This window comes from Pogoniulus pusillus, chromosome 23 (assembly GCF_015220805.1).
Source record: "Pogoniulus pusillus isolate bPogPus1 chromosome 23, bPogPus1.pri, whole genome shotgun sequence".
In the NCBI taxonomy this organism is placed as follows: domain Eukaryota; kingdom Metazoa; phylum Chordata; class Aves; order Piciformes; family Lybiidae; genus Pogoniulus; species Pogoniulus pusillus.
Window position 1 is genome coordinate 3,833,722 of NC_087286.1, and position 24,000 is coordinate 3,857,721.

A 24,000-nucleotide genomic window follows, 5' to 3' on the forward strand; every position below is an offset into this window, starting at 1 on the left:
CTTATGCCCTGAAGTTGAAATGATCAATAAAGATCTCTGGCATAATTCACATTGAGTCGCCTGGAGTCCATGTGGCTTTGCCTGTGATCACAGTGATCTGTGAGGGCCGTGACCATGTTCCTTGGCAAGCTAAATAGGGTTTCTGCAACACACAGAGCAGCAGTACTTAAAAAAAAATAAACTGCTTCATTAGTGTAGTTTATGGGAAAATATAAACACAAAGATCACTTTTCCTTCCAACTGCTTCAGCATTGCACTTTGTGTCCAGCAGGAAGGCAATGGGATTTATGCAGAAGCCCTATATCAAAATACTTTGTGTTGCATCCTCCTAAAGAGATAGGAAGATAATTCTTCTGCTCTTAGCTGTGGAAATGCAATTTCAAGACCAGAGCCTGAAAATTATAGTTTCTAACTCTGAATCATCCATATTATTGACTTTGAAAGTTACTTTGTTTTTGTTGTTTTCTGAAGTGCAATGGTGCTGGTCTCTGTGTTGATCTTCCTTGGTGAAGGTGTTCAAGAAAAGACTGGATGAGGCACTTAATGCCATGGACTAGTTGATTGGCTAGGGCTGGGTGCTAGGTTGGATTGGATGATCTTGGAGGTCTCTTCCAACCTGGTTGATTCTATGATTCTAAGTTCTGCTCTATGCACTAGATGAGTAGTAGATCTTCTTATTTTTAGCTGTTGCTTTCACAACTGGGAGAGATAATAATTGGCATTATTTCTACTATTTGTGTTTGTGCTGGTGTAATGGAAGGGCAATTCATTGCAAGATGGTATTTTCAAAATTAATATTGTATTGAGAAGAGAAAGTTCCAAGGAGACCTCATAGTGGCCTTTCAGTATCTGAAGGAGGCCTACAGGAAGACTGGGGAGGGACTATTGACAAGATTTTGTAATGACAGGACAAGGGGGAATGGGTTTAAATTGGCAGTGGGGACATTCAAACTAGATGTTAGGAAAGGGTTCTTTGCAGTGAGGGTGGTGAGACACTGGCACAGGTTGGCCAGGGAGGTTGTGGCTGCTCCCTCCCTGGAGGTGTTCAAGGCCAGGTTGGATGATTCTAGTGGGAGGTGTCCCTGCCTATGGCAAGGGGTTGGGCATTGTAGCCAGGTAGGGGGTGGCCTCTTCTCCCAGGCAACCAGCAATAGAACAAGGGGACAGTCTCAAGTTGTGCCAGGGTAGGTATAGGCTGGATATTAGGAAGAAGTTCTTCACAGAGAGAGTGATTGGCATTGGAATGGGCTGCCCAGGGAGGTGGTGGAGGCACCGTCCCTGGGGGTCTTCAAGAAAAGCCTGGATGAGGCACTTAGTGCCATGGTCTGGTTGATTGATTAGGGCTGGGTGCTAGGTTGGACTGGATGATCTTGGAGGTCTCTTCCAACCTGGTTGATTGTATGATTCTATGATTCTTCCAACCTAAACCATTCTATGTTTCTATGATAGTTTATTAATTCTGGTATTTGGGAGTCTCACCCCCTTCAGATCACTAATTTTAATAATAAGTTTCTCTTGCAATGATTGTGGAAATATTATACAGATGATAACATAAGATCTAGAAATAACTATCAGAAATATAAGCATTAATTGAACTGGAAGAGAAGGCTCTTGCAGTTAACTATACTAGATGGATGCAAGGAGCCCCTTTCTGCTTATTGCAGAAGGCAACTGGTGGATTACAAGAGGCTTTAATTATTTACTCACCACAATTATCTTCCAATTCATGGGGCTAGCTACAGCTTCACAGTATCCAAACGCTTGCAGTGGGTTCTGTTGGTGTCTTCTTAGCCACTGAGGCATCTGATTCTTCCCAGGCTTCACAGGGTGCTGGGGAAAGGAGGCAGATGATCTCTGACCTAATCCTGATCTCTCTGGATGATCTGTGTACCTCCAGAACTTGCTGTCTTGGCAGGAGACTTTGAGGTGTAGGTGGTCTCAGCACAACGTCACACTGTCTATGCAGACTGACCACATGAAGGCATTTAGAGCCTGTTCCTGGTAAACTCGAGGCAGGCAGTTTCCAGGCAGTTCAACAGAGCTCACTTATAGCTTAGCAAAGCATAATGCTGGGGTCGGAGTGGCTGGAGAGCAGCCAGACAGAAAGAGATCTGGGGGTGCTGATTGATACCCACCTGAACATGAGCCAGCAGTGTGCCCAGGTGGCCAAGAGAGCCAGTGGCATCCTGGCCTGCATCAGCAATGGTGTGGCCAGCAGAAGCAGGGAGGTCATTCTGCCCTTGTACTCTGCACTGGTTAGACCACACCTTGAGTGCTGTGTTCAGTTCTGGGCCCCCCAGTTTAGGAGGGACATTGAGATGCTTGAGCGTGTCCAGAGAAGGGCAACGAGGCTGGGGAGAGGCCTTGAGCACAGGGTTGGACTTGATGATCTGTGAGGTCTCTTCCAACCCTGATGATACTGTGATACTGTGATACTGTGAAGGCAATGGCAGAACTGCTGCCAGAAACAGAGAGCATGAGAAGCAGGAGCAATGGCAGCAGTCAGCAGCAGCACGAATACAATGGCAGAGGATGTGCTCATCTTGTTTTATCAATACAGCCCAAGACTAATGGACCTTTGGACACCAATTAGCCAATCAGAATGGCAGGTATCCAAGCTTGCCCATATTAGGTAAAGCCACAGACTTACTTTAACTAAATTTGGGAAAATAATAGGCCTCCCACGAGGCAGGCACAAGCCAAGTTTTACCTTGTTTACCATGGATGTAAACAGGAGCAACACAAGTCTGGGCAAGCCAGAGTCCTACGACTCAGTGGCTCCAAGTTCTTTGTCCTCTTTCCTATGGTTGCTTCTCCCTATAGCAGAAGGAGGGAGAGCAGAAAACACGTCCGGGCAAGCCTGTATATGTTCAGGTCTCTTTTAGCCTCTTTTGGCCTCTTTAGGCCTACTACAACAGCTGGTTCCCTTTCTTTGTCTTTCCTTATTTTTTTGTTTTCAGTGTGTGATGGTTTGGGTGTTCCCCACCCCCCCTCCCCCACTTTTAGAAATACCCAACTAGTCTCTGGGAATATAAATGAAGCCATTTATTTACAGCTAGCACAATATCCAAGCAGATAGTTACAGTGTATACAGTTATAGATAGAAATACACAAGGTAAAAGGTAATACAGAAACACAACTCCCCTCCCAGAAACCTGAGTCCCCAGGAGGGGTTCTCAACCCCCCCTGCACCTTCCCCCTGCCCCTCTCACCTTACCCCAGTCCCAAAGAAGAATAGAGGTTCAGCCAAGAGGTTAAGAAGCAAAGGTGAGTGGAAGGTGAGGTTAGGGAGCCAGAGAGAGTGCCACAAAATGGTGAGAGTGTTATCTAATGTTTTTCTTTCTTGTTCCCATACATCTCAGCGAGACTGTGGGGGGAGTAGACATCACCATTGTTTTCCTTTCACAGCCTATGATCTACTTTTTCTCACCAAAACATTCTACCCTGCTTCAAACTAGCACACAGTTATGCTCTACTTGAAGCACATTAATGTTTTAAGGATCTGATGAGAGCTGTCCTCTGTTTCTCCCAAAGGATTTGCCATGATAGTAGGCAGGGCTTATTTATTGCCAGACAACGTGGGCAGCTTCAGGTCTCTGGTGACATCACCACCATTTCTCTTTTTACCTTGGGATGCTACCACAATGCCAATGAGTTAAACCAACAGAGGTGAACCATATGTGTCTAAACCCTGTGAAAGGCAAAATCTTGAGCTCAGCCTGACAGCTTGGCCTTTCTCCATGTTGTTTGCACTTCTGCATCTACAAGGCATCTGTTGATGTTGGGCTGAATCAGTCAGTGGCTTTCTAAGCACTGACTAATGACTTCCTGCCTGGCTGTAGAGCAGAGGAAAGTCAATTACTCTGTTAACTGAAAATGCAATGCTGTGTTGCACCACCTACTATGTGCTTCTTTCACTTAAAAAGGTGTCTAGAAGTTGCCACAACTCTTGAGCTCAGTGCCCTGAATATGGGACATCTAAAGGGGAATCCATTTATCACAGGATTATCACAGAATGCAAGGTTGGAAGGGTGAGATAGTTTGAGTGTTACCCACTCCCCCCACCCCCTCAATTTGGAAAGTCACCCAGACTAGGCTCAGTCCATCTGGAAATGGAATGAAGCTTTATATTTACAGCTTAGCACAATAGACAAGCAGATATTGACAAACTATACAGCTATAGGCAGGAATAGACAAGTTAAAAAGTAATACAGAAACACTACAGCCCTCCCAGAAACCAGAGTCCCCAGGAGGGGCTCCCAACCACCCTTCCACTTTCTCCCACCTCTCTACCTACCCCAGACTTTGCTTTACGCTCAAGGTGAGTTTGGAGGGTCAGCCAGGGAGGTTAGGAAGTAGAAGGATTAGTCAGGCAGGTTAGAGAGAGAAGTTCATGCATCCCCGAGAGATAGAGAGCGACTCCCCTATCTATGATTGTTGTTCTTATCCATCTCAGCAAGCCTATGAGTATCACAGTATCACAGTATCATCAGGGTTGGAAGAGACCTCACAGATCATCAAGTCCAACCCTTTAGCACAGAGCTCAAGGCTAGACCATGGCACCAAGTGCCACGTCCAGTCCTGCCTTGAACAGCTCCAGGGACGGCGACTCCACCACCTCCCCAGGCAGCCCATTCCAGTGTCCAATGACTCTCTCAGGGAAGAACTTTCTCCTCACCTCCAGCCTAAATCTCCCCTGGCACAGCCTGAGGCTGTGTCCTCTTGTTCTGGTGCTGGCCACCTGAGAGAAGAGAGCAACCTCCTCCTGGCCACAACCTCCCCTCAGGTAGTTGCAGACAGCAATGAGGTCTCCCCTGAGCCTCCTCTTCTCCAGGCTAACCAATCCCAGCTCCCTCAGCCTCTCCTCGTAGGGCTGTGCTCGAGGCCTCTCACCAGCAGACATCCCAATTGTTTCCTTTTCACAGCCTAGCATCTAATTCTTCTCACCAAAATATCCCAGCTGGGCTCAAACTAGTACAAAGAGATACAGAGGATCATCTGGTCCAACCTTTCTTGGGACAAACACTGTCTAAACAAACGGGCCCAGCTGCTGTCCAGCCTGTCAGGCAAATCCAGTCACCTTCTTTGACACTTTGTTTACAGCCCCTTAAGGTACAAATCTTAATCTTTGCCTTCCTGCACCATACTGTTGGTACGTATGTATTTCATACAGCACATTCCACCCTGAGTCGTTAGCTCACAGAAAGATTTAGAACCCCAAACATCTCCCCCAGGTGATTATTTCCCAGTGAAAAGCTTCACTGAAAAATCAGGTCTTACATTTATCCTCACTTTAACATAGAATCATAGAATCAACCAGGTTGGAAGAGACCTCCAAGATCATCCAGTCCAACCTAGCACCCAGCCCTAGCCAGTCAACTACTTTAGGAACTTAAAAGGTAAATGTCAATTTTGAAGCTCACTTTAGAGTTAGGGAAGCAAACATTTTGGGCTGGTGGTTTGGTTTGGGGTTTTGGTTGGTTGGTTGTTTTGGTGGTGTTTTTTGTTTCTTTGTGGGGTTTTATTTGTTTGTTTTTGGGGTTTTTTTTTGTTTGTGTTTTGTTTGACTGGGCAGTTTCTCTTCTTTTAAGCCAGATAATTTGGAGAAATAAAAGAATTCAGCTCCACAGGCAGGTAAACAGTTATTTATTTCTTTGCCTCTCAGTGACTATAAAAGATGCCTGCAGTGAACAATTTCATAGAATCATAGAATCAGTCAGGGTTGGAAGGGACCACAAGGATCAGACAGTTCCAACCCCCCTGCCATGCCCAGGGACACCCTACCCTAGAGCAGGCTGCACACAGCCTCACCCAGCCTGGCCTCATACACCTCCAGCCATGGGGCCTCAACCACCTCCCTGAGCAACCCAGTCCAGCCTCTCACCACTCTCATGCTCAACAACTTCCTTACGTCCAATCTCAATCTCCCCACCTCCAGTTTTGCTTCATTCCCCCAGTCCTGTGAGTCTCTGATAGCCTAAAAAGTCCCTCCCCAGCTTTTTTGTAGACCCCCTTCAGATACTGGAACACCACAAGAAGGTCACCTCAGAATTAAACAAACAAATACATCAGTTATGCTGTTCTTTTCCTTCCTGGTCACATCTAAATCCTTCAGGAAAGGCAGATGGAAAAAGTTTAACCTGTGGATTATCAGTTTTTTTGCTTAAATCTTCTTTGGCAGGCAATAGAGATATGAGTGCCTTCTGTTCACCCCCCTTTTCCAGACCAAAAGTAGATGTAGCTTTATCTGCTGTTTCTGTAGACCAAGACCTTCTCTCACTATCTGCATAGGAAATAGCATAGTGGGAGAAGGAAAAACATTTTACCATTCCTTTCCATGAACATGGGGTAAAATCTACAAACACCTACAAGCTTTAACAATGCTCCCAATATTTCTCTTCCAGCAGTGATGCTCCACAGCTTGCTGCTGCATTGCTTATTCATGGCAAGAGAAGCTGTTCAAGATATATCAGCAAAGTTATAAAATGCAATTGTGTACTAAAAATTAGTTAGCACCATAGGGAAGAGAAAATAAGCCTGGGCACACTGTCCCCAGCTTACTCACTCCAGGCTGCTCCAAAGAGTACTTCTTTCTCAATTCACTATAGGGACAAGCAGAAAAAACAGGCTGCCTCAGGAATATAGAAGTCAAGTTGTTCCCATCTACTGCTTCTTCCCTTGCACAGTGCTTGGAAGTGAAAAGGAGCTGGAGCATTGCCAAGTGTCACTACACAGAGGAGTCTTTAGATGGCACAGACCCTGCATAATCTTTCCTACAACCTGGCTTTTTTTTTTTTCTGATGAGATTCATCTTCCCTAACCTTCACCATCTAATAATTAGACATCTAATCTAAGCCATTCATTATGTTCTCTCTGGAGTCAATGCAAAGAGAGAGGTTGGATGAATCGCCCTCTGGGGGTACTTGTCTCTCTGTGTTGACAGCAGAGTCAGCCTAAAAGACTGGCTTAGTGTAGACAGCTAACTTTTTGGCAGCTAAAATTAAATTAGATGAATCCTAGCATCAGCTGCACTACCGTGACTGGCAGACTGACTCAGAGTAAGTCACAGCTAGCTATGGTGCTTCAAATGCTCTTTAGGAGCCAGAAAAAGGCTACAGATATATGGGGACTGGAACATCTCTCTTATGAGGAAAGCCTGAGAGAACTGGGTCTTTTCAGCCTGGAAAGGAAAGGCTGAGAGGGGATCTCATAAATGCTTATTAAATACTTAAAGGGTGGGTGTCAGGAGGATGAGACCCCAGAGCTTTTTTCACTGGTGCCCAGCAAGAGGATAAGGGGTAAGTGGCACAAACTTGAATGTAGCAAGTTCCATTTAACATGAGGTAGATATTCTTTAAAGGTTATGGAGCACTGTAGCAGGCTGCCCAGAGAGGTTGTGGAGTGTCCATCTCTGGAGAAATTCAAGACCCACCTGGACATGCTTGCATTATATATGGTTTTGCGGTCATCCTTCAGTGCTGAGTTGAGAGTTGGACTGGATGATACCTGAGATATCTTCAAATCAGATATTTCCTCTGATTCTGTGATTCTTTGTGACCTTCTCTAGGTGAACTTGACTGTCCTGGTAGGGTATAAGTCCTGCAGGGCAGGTTTAACCCTGGCTCTCCTCCTGTGGTGCTGGGGCCCGGCAGTGAGTAGATGAGCAAACAATAAGTGTTTCCCCCCAGCAAAGCCTTGAGAGCTCAGGGGCTTAGCACCTTGTGTCAGGTGTCTTGTGATGCCCTCACCATGCCTGCCTGGCCAAAGGGGGCAGGAAGCTTTGAATCCATTGACCAGAGCAATGGTGCTAGTGCCTACTGGCCAGATGGATTTCAAAATCAAGGGTATAAAGGGGGATGATTTAAAAACCCTGGCCTTTCTACATTTACCTTTCTGCATTTGCCTTTCTATAGCAGCCTTTCTACATTAGCCTTTCTGCACTAGCCTTTCTACAGCAGCCTTTCTGCATTTGCCTTTCTACATTTGCCTTTCTACATTTGCCTTTCTACAGCAACCTTTCTGCATTTGCCTTTCTACATTTGCCTTTCTACAGCAACCTTTCTGCATTTGCCTTTCTACAGCAGCCTTTCTGCATTTGCCTTTCTACATTTGCCTTTCTACATTTGCCTTTCTACAGCAACCTTTCTGCATTTGCCTTTCTACATTTGCCTTTCTACAGCAACCTTTCTGCATTTGCCTTTCTACAGCAGCCTTTCTGCATTTGCCTTTCTACATTTGCCTTTCTACCTTAGCCCTTCTACCTTAGCCTTTCTACCTTAGCCTTTCTACCTTAGCCTTTCTACAGCAGCCTTTCTACCTTAGCCTTTCTACAGCAGCCTTTCTACATTAGCCTTTCTACAGCAGCCTTTCTACCTTAGCCTTTCTACCTTAGCCTTTCTACCTTAGCCTTTCTACCTTAGCCTTTCTACAGCAGCCTTTCTACCTTAGCCTTTCTACCTTAGCCTTTCTACAGCAGCCTTTCTACCTTAGCCTTTCTACCTTAGCCTTTCTACAGCAGCCTTTCTACAGCAGCCTTTCTACCTTAGCCTTTCTACAGCAGCCTTTCTACCTTAGCCTTTCTACCTTAGCCTTTCTACCTTAGCCTTTCTACCTTAGCCTTTCTACAGCAGCCTTTCTACAGCAGCCTTCCTACATTTGCCTTTCTACATTTGCCTTTCTACATTTGCCTTTCTACAGCAACCTTTCTGCATTTGCCTTTCTACAGCAGCCTTTCTGCATTTGCCTTTCTACATTTGCCTTTCTACATTTGCCTTTCTACCTTAGCCTTTCTACAGCAGCCTTTCTACATTAGCCTTTCTACAGCAGCCTTTCTACATTAGCCTTTCTACAGCAGCCTTTCTACAGCAGCCTTTCTACCTTAGCCTTTCTAAGTTCTACCTTTCTAAGTTCTGCCTTTCTGCACCATGCCTTTGTCTGCATGGAGTCTGTCCTCATTTGCAACTTGTTAAGAGCTGGCAATGTGTATGCAGCTCCCATGAGTGGCTTAGCAGCATCTCCTTCCTCCTCTGCCTGAAATATTTGTATGTTACCCTGGGATCATGACGAGTGTGAAAGCCTCTTTCATGCAGGAGACTCAGGGACCAAAGGCATCGTGAGCACACGCTGGAGTGAATGCTCAGACTCCATAGCCATTAGAATTTTTCCTGTTACTGTGTTTTTGTTTTCCAAGCTCTGGGAGATTAAACTGTTTAATTCTATGCAACTGCTTCTAGTCAACTGAACATGAGCCAGCAGTGCTGAACATAAGCCAGCAGTGTGCCCAGGTGGCCAAGAGAGCCAGTGGCATCCTGGCCTGCATCAGGAATGGTGTGGCCAGCAGGAGCAGGGAGGTCATTCTGCCTCTGTACTCTGCCCTGGTTAGACCACACCTTGAGTACTCTATCCAGTTCTGGGCCCCCCAGTTTAGGAGGGACATTGAGATGCTTGAGCGTGTCCAGAGAAGGGCAACGAGGCTGGGGAGAGGCCTTGAGCACAGCCCTACGAGGAGAGGCTGAGGGAGCTGGGATTGGTTAGCCTGGAGAAGAGGAGGCTCAGGGGAGACCTTATTGCTGTCTGCAACTACCTGAGGGGAGGTTGTGGCCAGGAGGAGGTTGCTCTCTTCTCTCAGGTGGCCAGCACCAGAACAAGAGGACACAGCATCAGGCTGCACCACGGGAAATTTAGGCTGGAGGTGAGGAGAAAGTTCTTCCCTGAGAGAGTCATTGGACACTGGAATGGGCTGCCCGGGGAGGTGGTGGAGTCGCCGTCCCTGGAGCTGTTCAAGGCAGGACTGGACGTGGCACTTGGTGCCATGGTCTGGCCTTGAGCTCTGTGCTAAAGGGTTGGACTTGATGAGCTGTGAGGTCTCTTCCAACCCTGATGATACTGGGATACTGTGATACTATGAAAATCCAAAGAACCTCAGGGATTTTCCCCAAATTTTGAACATTAATAATGAAAATGAATATTCATACAGAAGTTAATAGTCATAGTTCACAAACTATTATTAATTTCTGATACACTGCCTTGGCAGGGGGTTTGGACTCGACCTTAAGAGGTCTCTTCCAACCCCTACCTTTCTGTGATTATGTTATTTTCCCCAAGTCCTTTTGTCCTCCACAGTGTGGAATAGGTACCTGAAGAGGTATCCTGACTCATCACTTCAGGAGACATATTTCTCTTTCTATTGGTGTACCCCAAGACAGTGCCCACAGCTCTCTCATTCAGCGATGCATTTAAACCTTTAAAATCTGGCCTGAGAGAGTTTTTCCCCATACATTTGAGGCCAAGACTCAGAAATATTTCCTTTTCTCCCTGAGCATTCTTAGATTCACTAAAGCCTGTGGAAATGAACAAATAAAACAGGTTAATGATGAATCATTTTTTTTTTGTCCAAGGATAGCTGTGGTTCTCATCTTTGAATTCCTATTTTTATACTGTAAGAATAGTTTCAATTATATATTACTGCATGTGTAATTTTAAGATAATTACACAGCAGGTAGATTAAGCTCTTATTTACTTATCATGCCTGAAGAGCTCAGCTAGCAATTATTTAATATTCACCTAATGTAAAACTTATCTTATGAAACCTATGCTGAACAGGTGGGTTTTATAGATGGTCTCAACTTTGTAAGGGAGGAATAGAATTGTCAGAGCTATAAAAAAAACACAACTCTTTATCTATTATAATTTAATTTGGGGTTTCTTGAGAAAAGGCCTGTGACATGCATTTGTTGCTGCTGAGGCTAAAAGGAGCCAGTATCTCTCCCTAGCCAGTTACACAGTGTGTGTGCTATGTGACTTTCCAGCCATAGGGTCACAGGCTCACAGAGTTAGGGGTTGGAAGGGACCCAAGGAGATCATCCAGTCCAACCACCCTGCCAGAGCAGGATAATCCTATCTAACAGAGATCACAGAGGAACACATCCAGACAGGCCTTGAAAGTCTTCAGAGGAGGAGACTCCACAGCCTCTCTGGGCAGGCTGTGCCAGGGCTCTGGGACCCTTACAGTAAAGAAGTTCCCCCTTGTGTTGAGCTGGAACCTCCTGTGCTGCAGGTTACACCCATTGCTCCTTGTCCTATGCCAGGGAGCAGTGAGCAGAGCCTGTCCCCGCCCTCCTGGCAGCCCTCAGATATTTGTAAAGGTTTATCAAATCCCCTCTAAGTCTTCTCCTTTCCAGACTGATCAGCCCCAGGTCCCTCAGCCTCTCCTCATCAGCCATGCCCTCCAGTCCCCTCATCATCCTCGTAGCCCTCTGCTGGACCATCTCCAGCAGATCCCTGTCCCTCTTCATCTGGGGATCCCAGTTTAAGAGGGATGAAAGCAACATCTCCACCATTTAGAGACAAAGAGGTGAGCTAGCTCTTTGTCCCCTGACAAAAGGAGGACAGAGAGTAAGCAACAGCCTTCCTAGTAATCACCTCAGAAGAGTAAACCATTTGAAGTGCAATTCACATTTGGTGAGGCAAACTCCAAATACAGAATGTAATATAGGGGATCAGTCAATGACAAATGTGATCACCATTTCTCCTCTGCTGATCCACAGAGCAATATCTGATGTCTTTGCAGCCTCAAATCATCCTGAAGGCTGTTCCTGAAAGATGCCTTTAAGTCTCCATAGGACAGGACAGAAATATAGTAAAGCATCTACACAATATAAAAGCCCAGACATTTATCCCTGGAAGATTAGTATCTGCTATGAAAAGTAGAAGACACCAAAGCCCTTGAGTATGTTTGGGGCATCAAACACTCGAAGACATGACCAGAATTCAAGATCTTCTGTTTTGGGAGCCTTATACCAGATGCTCTATTGGCAAACAAAAGTGCAGTGTGATTAAAAGACTGCTCACATCTCACACCTTGCACTCCTGTTTTAGGCTTTCTGGAAGTTACCATTGTGTTCTGCTTAACAAGCAAATTTGTACTTGCATTGAAACCCAGAATTCTCTAAGTCAGGAGTCCACACTTGCTCATGGCTGGCTGTGTGCCTGTTGTATATCTCTTAAGCCATACATTATCTCTTCCCAAGACCATGTTTATGTTGTATTTATACAGCTTTATGTATGTGGACAAGGCCTTAGGTTTGTTTCAGAGTTTCATTTACATCTAATAGGCATCCTCAGATTGCTGTGAAATGGGTAGGGATGTCCTGCTTTTAAAGTCAGCTACATGTGTCAGAGAGGTCAAAGAAGTATGCTTTAAGAAAGAAAAAAGACAAGTGCAATCATTAGCACAAATAAGGTGCAGACTTTCACCTTAATTATGTTTTGACTCTAGCCAACCTCAGGTGTGCCAAACCATTCCCACTTCCTTTTAGTGTTTATTTGCTTTTGCTGCAGGTTAGTTAGATGAATCTCTGAACCAGGTGATATGTATGATGGCCGAGCCCAAAGAGTCATGGTGAATGGTGCCACATCCAGCTGGCAGCTGTCAATAGTGGTGTTCCCCAGGGGTCAGTGCTGGGCCCAGTCCTGATCAACATCTTTATTGGTGATCTGGATGAGGGGATTGAGTCCTGCATCAGTAAGTTTGCAGATGACACCAAGCTAGGAGCAGGTGTGGAGCTGTTGGAAGGTAGGAGAGCCCTGCAGAGGGACCTGGCCAGGCTGGATGGGTGGGCAGAGGCCAATGGGATGAGACTGAACAAGGCCAAGTGCAGAGTTCTACACTTTGGCCACAACAACACCAAGCAGCACTACAGGCTGGGACAGAGTGGCTGAGAGCAGCCAGGCAGAGAGGGACCTGGGGGTAGTGGTGGATAGTAGGCTGAAGCTGAGCCAGCAGTGTGCCCAGGTGGCCAAGACAGCCAATGGCATCCTGGGCTGGCTCAGGAGCAGTGTGGCCAGCAGGACAAGGGAGGTTCTTCTGCCTCTGTGCTCAGCACTGCTCAGGCCACAGCTTGAGTGCTGTGTCCAGTTCTGGGCTCCTCAATTCAAGAGAGATGTTGAGGTGCTGGAAGGTGTCTAGAGAAGGGCAGCAAGGCTGGTGAGGGGCCTGGAACACAAACCCTAGGAGGAGAGGCTGAGGGAACTGGGGGTGTGCAGCCTGCAGAAGAGGAGGCTCAGGGCAGAGCTCATTGCTGTCTGCAGCTACCTGAAGAGAGGCTGTAGCCAGGTGGGGTTGGGCTCTGCTGCCAGGCAACCAGCAACAGAAAAAGGGGACAGAGTCTCAAGTTGTGGCAGGGGAGGTCTAGGCTGGATGTAAGGAGGAAGTTGTTGTCAGAGAGAGTGATTGGCATTGGAATGGGCTGCCCAGGGAGGTGGTGGAGTTGCCATCCCTGGAAGTGTTCAAGAGAAGCCTGGCTGGGGCACTTAGTGCCATGGTCTGGTTGACTGGCTAGGGCTGGGTGCTAGGTTGGACTGGCTGAGCTTGGAGGTCTCTTCCAACCTGCTTGATTCTCTGATTCTATGCTAACAGAGCTATGTGCACCAGCATTCATTAGTCTGGGTCCATAGTTCTGATGTATGCTTTGCACACAGGTAACCTACTAAGCCATGCTTCACTGACAAATGTAAAAGAGGAACGACCTCATCAACCAAATAATTCAAGCTTTATCTTTTCAAAGTGGAATTTAGATTCTGGTGATCTATGCCCATACCTTTAAACCTTGAATAAACAGCCATGAATCAGTACAAACCAGAGCTGTCCTATTTCTTTCCTGCAGCCACAGGACTTGTCAACTCAGTTGTTTGTGCAGGCTAAGCTTCTCAAATCGTGCTTTCTAGAAACAAAGAGGGCAGCTCAAGCATTCAGAGCAAGAAGCACAAGCTAATTTATAACAGGATTAACTTTGCTCCACCACTCTCCCAGTGCCTTTGCTGGGCTTTCTATGGTAAGATCTTTACTACAGCTGCTCTGTTTGATTGCAATTCTGTCCATGTCGTCTCTCTGCTGCAAGGCAGGCACTGGTTTTGTGTTTGTTTGGGTTGTTTTGTTTCCCCCAGTCACTATACATAGTCGCCTCCACAATAGATGAATGTCTCAGCCATGAGAGCAATATTCACACAGGCATCTTTGGGAGGCACAAGTGTTGCCTTTCTTATTTGCTATGTGTGTCACTGAAATAACAGACTGACTCTATGCAAACAAACTAACCCTGCCTCGAAAGCCTTACAGTCTGCTATTGTGTGCTTCTCTTCCACATTGCTCTTCTGAGCCCTCACCTACAGTGCTGGGGCCAGATCTGGCATCCTCAGTACAAGACAGATGTGGACCTCTTGGAGCAGGGCCAGAGGAGGCCCCAAAAAGGCTCAGAGGACTGAAACACCTCTCTTATGAACAAAGGCTGAGAGAGTTGAGGTTGTTCAGCCTGGAGAAGAGAAGGCTCCAGAGAGAACTTCTGGTGGCCTTTCAGTACTTAAAAGGATGCTATAAGAAAGATGAGGACAGTCTTTTTAGCAGCACCTATTGTAACAGCACAAGGGGGGATGGGTTTAGAGTAAGGGAGGGAGATCCTGACTAGATGTCAGGAAGCCATCTTTTTTATGCTAAGGGTGGTGAAACACTGCCCCAGGTTGCCCAGAGAAGTGGTAGATGTGTCACCCATGGAATCACTAAAGGCCAGGTTGGGTGGTTCTCTGAGCACAGGCTCACAGGATGTTAGGGGTTGGAAGGGACCTAAGGAGATCATCCCCTTTTTCTGCTGCTGGTTGCCTGGAAGATGAGGCCAACCCCACCTGACATTGTAAACATCTGCTTGTACCTTGTGCTAAGCTGTGAATATAAAGCTTCATTCCTTAACTTCCAGCCAGCTGAGTCTAGTCTGGGTGATTTCATAAGAGTGTGTGTGGGGGTGGCTAACTTCCAGACCATCACAGACCACTGCATTATTCGTATCTCATCTCAATTCCATGACTATTATAAAATAACTAAAAGGGTTTTGGTGGCCTTTTGTTACTGACACCTCAGTTTAATGGTTTGTAAGAACATTTGCTCTGGTCAGACGAAAGCTCTGCTTAACTCAGCATCATCTCTGACAAGGTGTAAAAGCAATTGGGAAAGTATCACCCAGTCCCTGTCTTGATCTGCTCTTTCAGCTGACTGAGGAAGCTGGAATGTCATTTTACACAGGAGAAGCAATTAGGTATTGTCTGAATTCTCTGCAGTTTCAGACAAGGAAATGTAATTTCCCTTTGTCTGTCTTGAAACTATCAGGAAGCCAAAGAATCAAAGAAGGCTCCAATGTCAAGTGTTTATATCATAGAATCATAGAATCAACCAGGTTGGAAGAGACCTCCAAGATCATCCAGTCCAACCTAGCACCCAGACCTGGCCAATCAACCAGACCATGGCACTAAGTGCCTCATCCAGGCTTTTCTTGAAGACCCCCAGGGATGGTGCCTCCACCACCTCCCTGGGCAGCCCATTCCAATGCCAATCACTCTCTCTGTGAAGAACTTCTTCCTAATATCCAGCCTATACCTACCCTGGCACAACTTGAGACTGTGTCCCCTTGTTCTATTGCTGGTTGCCTGGGAGAAGAGGCCACCCCCCACCTGGCTACAATGCCCCTTCAGGTAGTTGTAGACTCTGGGATTTTTTCCCCCTGCAAAAGAAGCTCCCAACTAAGCCTGTCAGCAGCTGGTTAGCAGAGAAACATGGTTATTTTCATTACACAGGTATTAGAGTTCTCAATACTCTAGTATTGAAATAGTGATACTCTAGTTGAAATAGTGATTCAACAGGCACTTTGTTCCTTTAGAATTCCTAATTGTTGTGTGAATGAATCTTTAGTAACCTTCTCCACATTCATTGTTTGGCTGTTTTGTTTTTTCACATGCTGGTGCTAGAAATCATAAACAAAATCACTGCACTGAAAGGCTTCAGACAGGACGTGGGCTCATCTCCTGGAGATGGTGCCCCAACTGAGTCATATTTCTGGGAAAGGATGAACGTAACCTTGTATAAAAAAGGAAGTTAATGTTTGAGTTGGTATGAGAGGATCATTTTACAGTTAAATAATGATCACTATCAGAGAATGATTCGGGTCATGCTGACCAAAATATCCAAGAGAGACAGCACAGCACTCTTAGATGTCTCACATATCTCCTTCTCTGGGTTGAAAGGATGAGAAGAATGATCAGCTCCAAATTATATAACTACCTTAGAATCATAGAGTTATACATTCAGTCAGGGTTGGAAGGGACCACAAGGATCAGCCAGTTCCAACCCCCTGCCATGCCCAGGGACACCCTACCCTAGAGCAGGCTGCACACAGCCTCAGCCAGCCTGGCCTCAAACACCTCCAGCCATGGGGCCTCAACCACCTCCCTGGGCAACCCAGTCCAGCCTCTCACCACTCTCATCATGAACAACTTCCTCCTCACCTCCACTCTGACTCTCCCCACCTCCAGCTTTGTTCCATTCCCCCCACTCCTGACACTTCCTGAGAGCCTCAAAAGTCCCTCCCCAGATTTTTTTGAGGGCCCCTTCAGATCCTGGAAGGCCACAAGAAGGTCACCTGGGAGCCTCCCCTTCTGCAGACTGCACAGCCCCAACTCTTTCAGTCTGTGCTCACAGCAGAGATGGTGCAGCCCTCTGAGCATCCTCCTGGCCCTTTAAGGAGTCCATATTACAATAGCTAGATTTCACCTTTGGTATCTTAGCAACCCACAGTTAAAGGGGCACTTTAACCACCTCATGTGGCTAAGCAAAGAGTCCTGGGAGTGTAGGAGTGGAGATTATAAAAGGAAGAGTTTCTTGTCTGTTGCAGTGCAGAGAGAACTAAGCAGAAAGATGCCTTAAAAGAGATTTTAAAGTTTATTTTTGTTGTAGGGCAAGCAAAAAAAAAAAAAAACCCAAATAAAAATGACTTGAAGCATGGAAAGAGGATGGGCAGAATAAGAGGAAGGCTGGTTCAGGGGAGAAAACAGGTTGAAAATTGCTTGAAGAGCTGCCTATACAAAAAAGGAAGCTAAGACAGGAAAATGCCTGCCTCTGGGATAAATAAATGTATGTATTATCACAGTATCATCAGGGTTGGAAGAGACCTCACAGATCATCAAGTCCAACCCTTTTATGCTGCCTAAAATACTTTGGCTTGAAATGAAGTATAGAGTCCTCTGGGTGCAAATCCTTAATCTATCTCACACTGAACTTTTGGGGTTGGAGCTCAGAGCTGAGGTGAAAATTCACAGGCTCATGGCAGAAAGGCAACTGTGAGAGAGAGAAGCCTTTGTGCTGGGGAGAAACACGAGAGGGCAACTGGCACCCAGAAAGGGTCCAGCATTGCTGTCCTGCAGCCTCGTTAGACCCAGGGAGGGAAAGAATCCTGGGGCTGGAGAAAAGAATCCTGTTCTTCAGGGATGAAGATGGGAGTTGGCAACTGATTTAGAAAAGTTCTGTAAGGTTTCTGTCTCCTGTTTGGGCAGCTGCAGAGCAGTCTGAGGTCTTTGTGTCAGTCTGGGGGCAGCTGGTGATGCTCTAGTGGGAGGTGTCCCTGCCTATTGTAGGAGGTTGGAACTGGATGATCTTTGAGGTCCCTTCCAAACTAAACCATTCCATGATGATTCAAGTTGCACCAGAGGAGGTTTAGGCTGGACATGAGGAACAATTTCTTCCCCTTAATGGTTGTTGAGGCCTGTCCCAGGCTGCTCAGGGCAGTGCTGGAGTCTCCATCCCATGGTGCTGAGGGCCTTGGTTTAGTGGTGCCCTGGCAGTGCAGGTTTGATGGTTGGACTCAATGATCTTAAAGGTCTCTTCCAGCTTAAACAATTCTGTGCTTCTGTGCTATTTTGAAGCAAGAGAGCTTGCAAAACTCACCCTCTCCAGCCCAGTAAGAAGAGTTGCTTCCTTAATATTCTCCAACTATAACTTGTGCAACCTGCAGCTTTCCTTAAAATTGATGATCATAGCAGCTTCCTGACAATGGCTCTTTCATTTCTAGGCCTGAAAAGTGTTACCAGTAGCACAGAATCAACCGGGTTGGAAGAGACCTCCAAGCTCAGCCAGTCCAACCTATCCCCCAGCCCTCTCCAGTCAACCAGACCATGGCACTAAGTGCCTCATCCAGGCTTTTCTTGAACACCTCCAGGGATGGCAACTCCACCACCTCCCTGGGCAGCCCATTCCAATGCCAATCACTCTCTCTGACAACAGCTTCCTCCTGACATCCAGCCTAGACCTCCCCCAGCACAACCTGAGGCTGTGTCCCCTTCTTCTGTTGCTGCTTGACTGGCAGAAGAGCCCAACCCCACCTGGCTACAGCCTCCCTTCAGGGAGCTGCAGACAGCAATGAGCTCTGCCCTGAGCCTCCTCTGCTGCAGGCTGCACACCCCCAGCTCCCTCAGCCTCTCCTCCTAGGGTTTGTGTTCCAGGCCCCTCCCCAGCTTTATTGCCCTTCTCTGGACACCTTCCAGCACCTCAACATCTCTCTTGAATTGAGGAGCCCAGAACTGGACACAACACTCAAGGTGTGGCCTGAGCAGTGCTGAGTCCAGGGGCAGAAGAACCTCCCTTGTCCTGCTGGCCACACTGCTCCTGAGCCAGCCCAGGATGCCATTGGCTCTCTTGGCCACCTGGGCACACTGCTGCCTCATCTTCAGCCTACTATCCACCAGTACCCCCAGGTCCCTTTCTTCCTGGCTGCTCTCAGCCACTCATTCCCCAGCCTGTAGTGCTGCTTGGTGTTGATGTGACCAAAGTGCAGCAGTATCAGCTGCTACTAGAAGACACTGCCAGAAAGACCAGCTTCTACTTAGAGGTTTCCTTTAGAGTAAGCTTAGAGACAGTAACATGCTGGTTCTCAGTGTCTTGTCTTCTGATACCACAGCCCCTTGCAGAAATCCATCTTCTGACTATCTATTTGGGGCAAGCTGGTGCTTCTCTTTGAGAGTTGTGGTCTGAGTGCCAGGCTGGACCTCTTGCAGTCTGCAGCAAAACTGCTTCCTGATGTGTTTGAAAAGTACATATCACAGTATCACAGTATCACTAAGGTTGGAAGAGACCTCACAGATCATCAAGTCCAACCCTTTACCACAGAGCTCAAGGCTAGATTTGAACCTTTCCAAACTTCCCAGCCTGGGATGAGTGGGAGTTCCCTGAAATTTGTTAGCATGGTCACTGCATCAAGCAGGACCTCAGTGGAGACAGCTCATGTTTTTGTACAGCAAAGAGAATGCCTTTGTCAAGCATCCTTTGCTGTGTTTCCAGGGCAACATACCTGATGCTGAGGCAAGACACGAAGCACACCCCCACTTCTGCTCCACTAAATCTTCCATTTAAAACAAGTTCTCTGTTTTAGACCCTAAGGGGAATCTCAGAGTTGTCTAAAATAAGGTACATGTATAAAAAGCTTCTCATTCATTGGTTTTACCTACAAAACTTCACAAACTAGCTAGATTCAACCTACCCACAGTGTCAGAGCTGCAGTTAACAAAGGCTGAAGATCAGACCCAACATATCCCAGTGCTCATTGGTTTGAAAATGTGCTAATGACTAGCAGAGCAAACACAGTGCTCTGTTGTACAGCTGTGGGAGCTCTCTGGGGTAACTAAATAAGGTATTATCTGAAATGATAGTGTTCAGTGGGCCACTTTCCCAGGTATTGCTTCAAGCTATTCTCCTTCAGCTCAGTATTGCATGATAGAGCTTTGTCCTCTTAGTAAACTGGTTTAAAATACCCTTTTAGTCCTAATGGCTAATGTCATGTGTTTTCACAACACACTCAGTTGTAAAATGATTAGCATGTCCACCTAAAAATGACAGCAGAGAGTATATATCCTCCTGATGAAAGAATGGTGCTTTGAAATGAAGTTGCTTAGCTGTGCCTGGAGCACTGAACTGAGAACTGAAAGATCTTCCTCTGGTTTTATCCCTGGTTTCTTTGGAATAAGCCACTTTTCCTTCTCATCTGTAAAATGGAGGTGATAACCTTCATCTGCAGATCTCAAGGTCTTCTGCAAGTATCAAGCGTTCTATTTCAGTTCTTTGCCATTAACATGATGGATCAAGAGAGTTTTTTGATCATTGAAGGTGACACCAATTTTTTTTTTGCTATTGTGAAGCAGGCACAAGCAGCCCTGCACAGAGCCAGACCCTGCACATTATGTAATGGTTGAACAGCAATGTGCTGCAGCTCATTTGCTTCACAGCAATGTTCATACAATTGGATATTTGGAAAGTACTTAAGTGAGAGAATTTATAGAAAAGTAACTGTTTTCTTTTGGTTTTTTTTTTTTCCCCCCCTCCCTGTTAAAATCTTATAGTTGCTGTTCCCAGTAATTCTCTTGGCAGAGTGTTCAAACTAATCTTACTTCTAAACCCAGCAAAGGCAATCATAGAATCATAGAATCAACCAGGTTGGAAGAGACCTCCAAGATCATCCAGTCCAACCTAGCACCCAGCCCTAGCCAATCAACCAGACCATGGCACTAAGTGCCTCATCCAGGCTTGGCTTCAACACCTCCAGGGACAGTGACTCCACCACCTCCCTGGGCAGCCCATTCCAATGCCAATCACTCTCTCTGGCAACAAATTCCTCCTAACACTCAGCCTAGACCTCCCCTGGCACAGCTTCAGACTGTGTCCCCTTGTTCTGTTGCTGCTTGCCTGGCAGCAGAGCCCAACCCCACCTGGCTACAGCCTCCCTTCAGGTAGTCGTAGACAGCAATGAGGTCTCCCCTGCAAGCTGCACACCCCCAGCTCCCTCAGCCTCTCCTCATAGGGCTGTGATCCAGGCCCCTCCCCAGTGGGTTAGGTAAATATTATGATTCAGTAAATACCCAAGGTATTCTGGAACACAAGGGGGATGTGAGGAGACAGGCCCTGAAGAACTAATTTTCTACCCAGTATCTAAATCATAGAATCATAGAATCAAGCAGGTTGGAAGAGAGCTCCAAGATCATCCAGTCCAACCTAGCACCCAGCCCTGGCCAATCAACCAGACCATGGCACTAAGTGCCTCATCCAGGCTTTGCTTCAACACCTCCAGGGATGGTGCCTCCACCACCTCCCTGGGCAGCCCATTCCAATGCCAATCACTCTCTCTGTGAAGAACTTCTTCCTAATATCCAGCCTAGACCTACCCTGGCACAACTTGAGACTGTGTCCCCTTGTTCTATTGCTGGTTGCCTGGGAGAAGAGCCCAACCCCACCTGGCTACAGCCTCCCTTCAGGTAGTTGTAGACAGTAATAAGATCACTCCTGAGCCTCCTCTTCTGCAGGCTGCACACCCCCAGCTCCCTCAACCTCTCCTCATAGGGTTTGTGTACCAGGCCCCTCCCCAGCTTTGTTGCCCTTCTCTGGACACCTTCCAGCACCTCAACATCACTCTTGAATTGAGGAGCCCAGAACTGGACACAGCATTCAAGGTGTGGTCTGAGCAGTGCTGAGCACAGAGGCAGAATAACCTCCCTTGTCCTGCTGCCCACACTGCTCCTGAGCCAGCCCAGGATACCATTGGCTCTCTTGGCCACCTGGGCACACTGCTGCCTCATCTTCAGCTACTGTTTATCAGTACCCCCAGGTCCCTTTCTTCTTGGCTGCTCTCCAGCCACTCAGTCCGCAGCCTGTAGTGCTGCTTGGGGTTGTTGTGGCCAAAGTGCAGAACCCTGCACTTGGCCTTGTTCAGTCTCATCCCATTGGCCTCTGTCCACCTATCCAGCCTGGCCAGGTCCCTCTGCAGGGCTCTCCTACCCACCAACAGCTCCACACCTGCTCCTAGCTTGGTGTCATCTGCAAACTTACTGATGCTGGACTCAATGCCCTCATCCAGGTCATCAGTAAAGACATTGAACAGGACTGGGCGCAGCTTATTTTCCATTTTCAGCTCATATCCCCTTATGTTCCCTACCAGCAGTGTTTAAGGCAAGGCAGAATTTTAATCCCAAGATTTTCTCAGAAACAGAGATCAGCTTGAGAAAGAAGTCTAAGCAAGAAAGCTCTGATTGGAAAGATTAATGAACTGACAAACTCAGAACACCTGGCAAGATCTTACAGTAGGGTCTGCTTGATAAGACTGATCCAATGTTTATGTTCCAAGCACTGCAGCAAGATTATCCCTCTCCTGTTTTACCACGATGCCTTCATCTCTTTGCTTTACAGTTAGTCACCACACCATGGACAAGGCAGAATCCTAAGCTGAAAAAATAGTATGAAACCCTGTAACTAAAGCTGCTGGAGTGAGGTTATTTGATTGTGCTGGTTTGAAGCTTGCTAGAATGTTCTGGTGAGAAGAACTAGATTACAGGCTGTGAAAGGAAAACAAACAGGATGATGTCTACTTCACTCATAGGCTTGCTGAGATGTATAAGAACAAGAATCCAAACATAGATAAGGGAGTCACTTTCTGTCCAGGCTCTGGGCTGCATTCCTCTCTAACCTCACCCTCTGTCTCTGGTTAATCCACTTTGCTTCCTAACCCCCTGGCCAAACCTCCATTCTTCCTTGGGACTGGGGTAAGGTTGAGAGGGGTGGGAGAAGGTGGAAGGGCAGTTGTGAGCCCCCCCTGAGGACTCAGGTTTCTGGGAGGGCTGTTGTGTTTCTGTATTACCTCTCACCTCATCTATTTCCATCTATAACTGTATCTACTGTAACTATCTGCTTGTATATTGTGCTAAGCTGTAAATATAAGCTTCATTCAATTTCCAGGGCCAGCTGAGTCTAGCCTGGATGATTTCCAAAGTGTGTGTGTGGGGAACACCCAAACCATCACATTGATAGGTTTGAAATTATTTGTGTCCTACAGCTCATCCTTGGGCTGAGAGTTCACAGACTGTTTGATGCTGAATGTAGGCAAGAACTTTGTGGCAGTCTCCTTACCTAGAGGCTGGGTTTAATGATGCTTTTCTCCTCCCTCTCTGTTTTTTTTTAGCTCTGATAATGCAATGGTTATATGGTGGTTAATATTAAATCACTGGGACAGGGTCAGGCCCCTTGAGAGGCAAATAAGTCTTCTGTGTTTACTAAGTGACCATGTCAGGGTGTTATCTTTCCTCCTGAATGATCTTCTAATTATTAAGTGTTTTTTTGTTGTTTTAAATGCACTTAATGGAGAAAGGGAACAAATTTTGCAGCCCTGGGACCTCATTTTGAGGTTGCACATTGTACAAAAAGTGCATTATGAAAAGCTTTTTGTACCACCTGTAATTAGAGATAATTGCCAGCAGCCTAGCTCTTCATTTTCAGGGACTAGGCACAGGAGGTTATCTCCGTTTAAAATGCCCATTACAGTGGTGTCTGCTGCGTGTTTTTATAGCCCAGACCTCTACAGTTTTACTTCATGATTTGAAGGGATAATTTGCAGCCTGTCTGAGCACAGTGTACCTGTAAATACAGAGTGTAGGTAACACACTTCAGCTCTCATGCTCAGAAGGTAAGAGTGCTCTCGTTGCCTGGAACTAGAATGTACCTGCTCAAATTAATTTGGCTGTTGATTCCACTTTATGGATCAGAGAATGATAGGACCATTTCAGTTGGAAAAGACCTTAAAGGTCATTGAGTCCAACCAGTACCTAACCTTTCCATGTCTGCTGCTAATCCATGTCCCAGCAGCTTTTAATTGCATCCAAAGATGGAGATTCAACCACCTCCCTGGGGAACATATTTCGCTTCTGAGAAACCTTTTGGTGAAGAGGTTTCTTCTGATATCCAACCTATATCCCACAACCCTGGTGCAACTTGAAACCATTTCCTCTTGTCTTTTCATTTGCTGCTATGGAGAAGAGGCTGACCCCAACCTGTCTCCAATCTCCTTTGGGGTAGTTGTAGAAAGTCAGAAGGTCTTCCCTCAACCTCATTTTCTCCAGACTGAACAACCCTAGTTCCCTCAGCCACTCCTCATAAGACCTGTCCTCCAGACCCTTCACCAGCTTCACTGCCCTTCTCTGGACCCAGTGTTTGGATGTGGATGTCTCTTGATGTCCCTTCCAATGTGATATTCTATGATCTATTTGTGTATGCTTGCACAAACATTTATAAGCACTTAAGTAAAGCTCATGTTTTGCTTACACAGGCTCTTCAAAGCAGTTAGATGTCAAATCAGTTTCTTGCAGTTGTGAAGG